The sequence below is a fragment of the Patella vulgata genome, chromosome 1, assembly GCF_932274485.2.
Source record: "Patella vulgata chromosome 1, xgPatVulg1.2, whole genome shotgun sequence".
NCBI lineage: Eukaryota > Metazoa > Mollusca > Gastropoda > Patellidae > Patella > Patella vulgata.
In genome coordinates, this window is record NC_065879.2 from 50817572 (window position 1) to 50824445 (window position 6874).

At 34.8% G+C, this 6874-nt stretch overlaps 1 long non-coding RNA gene across 3 annotated transcripts in view; it reads left to right on the forward strand.

Moving 5' to 3' along the window:
• LOC130013673 (uncharacterized) overlaps positions 1-6674 on the forward strand; it is a 101189-nt gene extending 94515 nt beyond the window's left edge. For all 3 annotated transcript variants that reach the window (XR_008788887.1, XR_008788888.1, XR_008788889.1), the window contains exons 4-8: positions 3592-3681; positions 4141-4225; positions 5677-5768; positions 6212-6299; positions 6560-6674. This is a non-coding gene — a long non-coding RNA (uncharacterized LOC130013673). The remainder of the gene's footprint in view (positions 1-3591; positions 3682-4140; positions 4226-5676; positions 5769-6211; positions 6300-6559) is intronic.
• The last annotated feature ends 200 nt before the right edge of the window (positions 6675-6874 follow it).

The window sequence follows — 6874 nt, forward strand, 5'->3', positions numbered from 1 at the left end:
TAAGTTGTACAGCGGCACCAGGTGACCGATATTTATTTAACGGGGAATAAAGGATAATTCATATTATAGCAGTAAATAATTAAAATATTTCATAGGGATTATAATAATATATCATGTCTGGGTATTACAGGGTTAAAACCAATATTAAATTCCGAAAATCGTTTTTTTGCTAAAACTCTTTTTTTTTAATGGGATCAAAATGGGGGTAAAGCACAGAGTCCGGGGTGGTAATGGGCGTATTGTGTCCAAATTTCATGGTTTTCGGACAATCGGTGCCGGTGTCACGGCGAAATTCCACTTTTTTCCCCTCATGGAAGCCGTAAATTGACTTCGAAAAAAAAAACGACGAAAGGCAGGTGACAAGAACAAACGACTTGAACGAATGCAGGTATCACCTTGAAATTTTCAGGGTGCCTAGGTACCAACGTGAAAAGTTGCTCGCCGGAATTTAGTACTCATGGTACCGTTGGTTCCTGTGTAGCGCATGCGCGAAATCAAAACCAGCTAAACTCGAAAACAACCTTGTCGGCACGGAAAACATCAAAGGAGAAATTCGAATTTTTGAAATATTCAAATACCAAACATTCGACCATGATCCAGGCTATCCTCAAATGTATTAATTTCGGTAATAGGAGACAGATTCTCTAAGCCACGACCAATTGTGTATGTTTTCAAGCCCATAAATGTGGATTTTTCACTAATTTTCATTTTCATTTCAAAATGGCGTCCATCAGTTGACCTAAATCAAAATTCTAAACCGATAGATTTTTAGGCTTTCCTTCAAGCATTCAGAAAATGTAACTCTTATGTCTTTAAGTAAAATATTGCAAAAGCCGTATGGACTTTTCACATTTTGAGATGGTGGCACTTCCGGTTTGCTCGACAAACTCCATATTTTGTGTACTCATCAGTACTGTCTTAGCTAGTACAGAAAAAAAATTTCAAGGCAATCTGACCTATATTTCGTCGATTTTTTTGAAAACTTTGATCCTTAATTTCACCAAGGGGAGATAATTTAGAAAATTTCCAAGGACATCATTGAAGTCGCATTGGCAAGATCTACTAACATTCTAAATATCACGAAAATCGCACAACTATTAAAGAAGTTGTCAAATTGGTAATAACTTCCGGTTCGAAATGACAGCGACGAATTTTCGAAATGCCAAAATCCGAAATTGCAGATTTGAAGTAAATGTTTCAAGATACTCAAAGAAAAAAGAATTAGTAAAATAGGTCAAATAGTCACAGAGTTACAGCATTGTAGGTCAAATTCGGTGATTTCGGATTCGTAAAACGTTTTGAAAATATATTTAATCAACAGCCACCACCCATTTTTGGGGGGATAGGTAAAAGTTTCAGAACGATCCTATGGTTAGATTCTGAGAAATCCGATTTGTGGACAAAACACAAAAAAAAAATAACAATAATAATCTTAACAGAAACAATAAGCTTTCATATGTAATATGAAAGCTTAATAATCTTAACAGAAACAATAAGCTTTCATATGTAATATGAAAGCTTAATAATCTTAACAGAAACAATAAGCTTTCATATGTAATATGAAAGCTTAATAATCTTAACAGAAACAATAAGCTTTCATATGTAATATGAAAGCTTAATAATAATAATAATTTTAGTAATCGCAATAGGCTTTCAGACGAAAGTCTGAAAGCCTAATAATAATAATTTTAGTAACCGGCTTTCAGGAATCAGACAGGAAGTGTGTCATACAATAGCCCATTTATCGAGCTACCAAACGATACTTTAGATGTTTTGATCCGGTCACACCCGACGGTGAAATCCCGATTGTTGCAAGAGCACCGATTATTTTACTGTCTTTTTTTTTAAAAAATATCGAATATTTATTTGACTACTTCCTGTTTACGGATCATTATCAAGATAGATTTAACAAGTGGTATGGGAACTTAATTTCCTGTACCAGAAGTTTCAGAAAGATCCATTGGGCAGTTTTACCTCCCTTATACCATTAGAAGCAGATTTACAGATATAACGATTTTTCGACTTCTTTTCGAAGATTGTGGCCCTTTTGGACCATTTATACTATATTGAGGCTTTTAAATTTGGATTCACACCATAGACCACCGTTAGGACTCTAAGTAACAGAAGTTTAAGAAAGGAAATAAGAGAAGTTTTCGAAATAAAAGCGTCTGAATAGGCTCCAAAAAGGAAAATAATAGATTTTCAGCGTTCCATTATATATTGCTTAACCCGCGAATTTTTACCATTTAGATCTCATAAGATTGTCCATTGTTCGAAATATCCAATGACACTTTAGTTGTTTTGATTCGGTGAAATCTGGCGTAGTAATCACTTTTTTCGCAAGATCTCCATTTTTTTAATTTTTACGTTTTTTTTTCTCAAAATATCCGAAAAATTTTCGACTACTTCCGTTTTTTGGATCATTGTCGGGATAGCTTTAACAAGTTGTTTGGTTACCTTACCTTCTGTACAAGAAGTTTCAGAAAAATCCATTCAGCTGTTTTCCAAAGAAAGAAAATTAGAAGATCATTTTCAGTAATCTAAGGATTTTTCAACTTTTTTCCAAGATTGAGGCTCTTTTTGGACAACTTATGTTATTTCAATGCTTTTATTGTTGGACTCACACCATAGCCCACCCATAGGAATCTGCGTTAAAAAAGTATCTTAGCCAGTTCAATGTCAGACATCCGGAAAATCAGTGTTTTCAACATCCGAACCAGTGATGTCTTGTTACTATTTTTATTAGGAAGTGCAACAAAATTTTGTCAGATTATTCAAGACTTAGAAATTACACGCAACAGCGAGACTTCCAGTTTCTAGGAAACGGTATATACTGCATAAATCACCCAGCATTTGTATTAATATGACCATGTGATACAGCTCAACTTTATTACAACTTTGAAAATAGCATATTTTGTCAAAAAAATGTAGGATATATGTAGAGCTTCCATTTAGATCTTTAACTAACAGTTATTTGAGTGTTGCAATTGTCTCGCTAAATGACATTCTTCTAATTCTAATAAATTGCAATTTGCAAAGTGTGATCCTGATGTATGGTTATCCTTTGATGAACAAAGAACGGTCTTGTCATTTTTATTAAATCGTCAGGGGTGGATCCATAGTCGGGTTTGGGGAGTCTAAACTCCACCATTCTCTGCTACATAGAATCCTTCATTATCAGATCAGATGGTGTAATGGGATTGGCATTGAAAGTGTGCAATAATGATATAGACATGTGTGACATCACATTTAATGCTGTCCATCAAGGAAATTGAATCACAACGTGATGATAATGTATGATAAAACTCTTATTTCTCTTTTAAAAAACTCATTGTGTATGTATGCCTATGTCATTAAGAGACGATGACAGCATGCATTGTCAAATGTTAAATTTCCTTAACAGGAGCCTAGCAAACCCCCGCCTGCATAAGTTCCAAGATCCAAACATTCTCGGTGGCGTGGATATATGGTTCTTGTCAGATCTGATGGATATCGTGTATGCAATTAAAGGATTTGACAATAAACTTAAAGAAACATAAGTTATTTTCATTTAATATTGAAGTAACATTATTTTATAAATTTACTTTATAGGGTTAATGAATAGTTAATTCTTAAAAGAATTCTTCTGCTAGGAGCAAACCTGGTTGTCATGTTTTGGTGATTGGCAGATTAGCACTTATGGTAAGAATAACCCATTTATGTTAAGTATGACTATTACAATGTTTAGTACAGAATGTACACAGTATTATATTGGAGGCATTTGAAAAACCAATGAGTTTTAAAGATGTGAAACCCTCTCATGGCGCTAACATCATAATGTAAGCCAATTCGACCAGACTCCATCAATGTGAATTGAAAATTTAATAGGGAGACCACTCTAAAATAACCTTGTTATTAACCTATCGTCTTTATAACGGGAAGGCTTAAATACGGGAATTCCCGGTACTATTTAAGATGCCTTATGGTGAACATGATCTACACCATTATGTAAACTGAGTGTAATGTCATCCAAATATTCAGATCAAGACCCTGGTACTCCTACCCTCTTGAACTAAAGCAATGGCATCTTTTTGGAGAAATTTCATTTTTAGATTTTTACACTATTAAAGTATATTTAATTAAGAGAGTTGTTTATTACAGATCATGGAAAAATATATATTAGATTTATTCTTTGGCCTTAAACTTTCTTAAGATATAAAGTTTGATCATCAGATTAATACCCAAGGTAAGCAGTACTCTTATAATTTCAATTATATATGACTGTATAAATTATAATATAATGAAATATTAAACATATACTCCTTACCCTGGATATATGGGGTTAGACATTTCAATGCATTCAATATTAAAATGGTAAATATAATGTAAGAGTAAACGGAAGTCTTGAGTTTTACATTAAGATAGGTAACCATGTAGAAATTGTTCTACTACTGATGTTATCTGTTTTACTCCAGGCACAGTAGTGACTTTTCCTACAGTTCCTTTGCGCAGGTTTTGTAGCAAATGACTACAAAAAGTTTACTGGCCGATAGCTCCCTTAATTTACATATAAACTAACCCAGATCTGTACTTCACATAGCTTAACATATAATAAATCTAGTCCCATTGAAATAAAGATGAAGCCTTACCGCATAATTATGATTTGATGAAACCCAACTGCTACGCAAATTTTAACTGGTCAGTGTCATGGCGGCAAGTTGCGTAATACGTCATTGGGCCTACAACATAATTGTTTGGTAACTATTTTAATGGTCCAGTCCTCGCCATTTGTGATAGAATTACTTATTCCAATGCAAACTGTAATGATATGTGTTGACAATTGTAGGTTTGAACCTATTTGAACTTGCGTAATGGTTCTTAGGCTGTCTCAATTGTAACCTTAACACAGTTTAAGGTTGCAAGTATAGTAACTAGGTAGCCATGGTGTCTGAGATACTTGCTCATGAGCCTCAAGGTAGCATATTTGCTCTCTGCTTTGGCCTCACAAGGACACCTGTCTAGTCATGCCTTTGGGACACAAAGCCATGGAGCGTGGACCAATGTATTGTATACGTTGGCGTGCCCAGAAAAGATCTCATGGCAGTTAGTATTCAGTGTAAGAGTAGGCAATAGTGGCACTGCCAGCTAAGATTTCCTGCTCCCTGCTTAGGCCTCACAAGGACACCTGTCTAGTCGTGCCGATGGAACACAAGCCGTGGAGCGTGGACCCATGTATACGTTGGCGTGCCCAGAAAAGTTCCCTTGGCAGCTAAGATTTCCCTCAATGCACACTGTATGGTGTATTGCCGTCTTCATTAGCCCAGTAGGTGTAGAAAACGTAAGCGTACAATTTCGTTTCATTGGAAGCCACAATCGTTCAGCCAGAAAGAACAGAGCAGTGACTATTGCTTTGCATTGGAGTGAAAACCAAGGTCTCATGCACAAGTTGAGAGCATTAAAAAAAGAACAGTTAGAAAAACAAATAAGAGAACAGAAAATTTCCCTCATAGATTTATAGGAAAACCTTGAAAGTGAGAAAGCAAAATAGCAGTTGGCCATATTCCATGCCAAAAACTATTGCATGGTGCATTGCTGTTTCTATAAGCAGCAGTAGGACATTAAAACCTCATTGATATTCCATTTCATATATCATTTGATTTACAAAATTATAATTTTGTATTTTTTAATTTTTTTTAGCATTTATTATTGAATGTTATTGGAGCGCCTGTACTTGTACCAAACTGGATTATTATTTTGCTTTTGGTGGTGATGGGCAGATCAACACTGTGGTAAGTCTCAATGATATGTAAACTAAGTGCAGTAGCGTCCAAACCCTATATAACTAAAGCAATAGCGCCTACTTGGTGTTGTCACTTATTCACTTACATCCTGTCCCTGTGCAATATTAATGGTTCAGCCAGAAAGAACAGAACAGTGACTATAGCTTTGCATTGGAGTGAAAACCAAGGTCTCATGCACAAGTTGAGAGCATTAAAAAAGAACAGTTAGAAAAACAAATAAGACTACAGAAAATTTACCTCATAGATTCATAGCAAAACCTTGAAAGTGAGAAAGCAAAATAGCAGTTGGCCATATTCCATGCCAAAAACTACTGCATGGTGCATGGCTGTTTTTATAAGCAGCAGTAGGACATTAAAACCTCATTGATATTTCATTTCATATATCATTTGATTTACAAAATTATAATTTTGTATTTTTTAATTTTTTTTAGCTTTTATTATTGACTGTTATTGGAGCTCCTGTACTTTTTCAAACTGGATTATTATTTTGTTTTTGGTGATGGGCAGATCAACACTATGGTAAGTCTCAATGATATGTAAACTAAGTGCAGTAGCGTCCAAACCCTATAAAACTAAAGCAATAGTGCCTACTTGGTGTTGTCTGTGGAATTGATCTTTGGTGCATTCATATGTAAGTGCATACATGTGTTGATGTTAAATTTAGGATTGTAAATAAAACTGTAACTCTCATACATGTACATGTACTGTCATCACTTATAAAAGGTGAATTTTCATAGCATCTCAGTGAGTTAAAGTTTTTATACTATTTTGTATTTCAGGTTTTCAAGGAAAGATGTCTTATTTCCAATTTTAAAGAATCTTGCTGAAATCTTAATGTTTTTCCTTCAACTTTATTCTGGTTCCTTATTGTATCTAAAATAAATTAAGAATGCATAATCAGTGTTTGGAAAAATTAAAGTTGGCTGTCCTTATGATTCCTCTTCTGGTAGCTATCTAACCTACAGGTCCAATGTTCAAGGCTGGTGTTGCCAAGAAAGCTATTTTGGATTTTCCATAATGGATCCTCCCTTGTCAGTGGGGCAGAATGGAAAGCCTGACAAGGAACAACATATAGGTGTTCACTGTTCAGACAT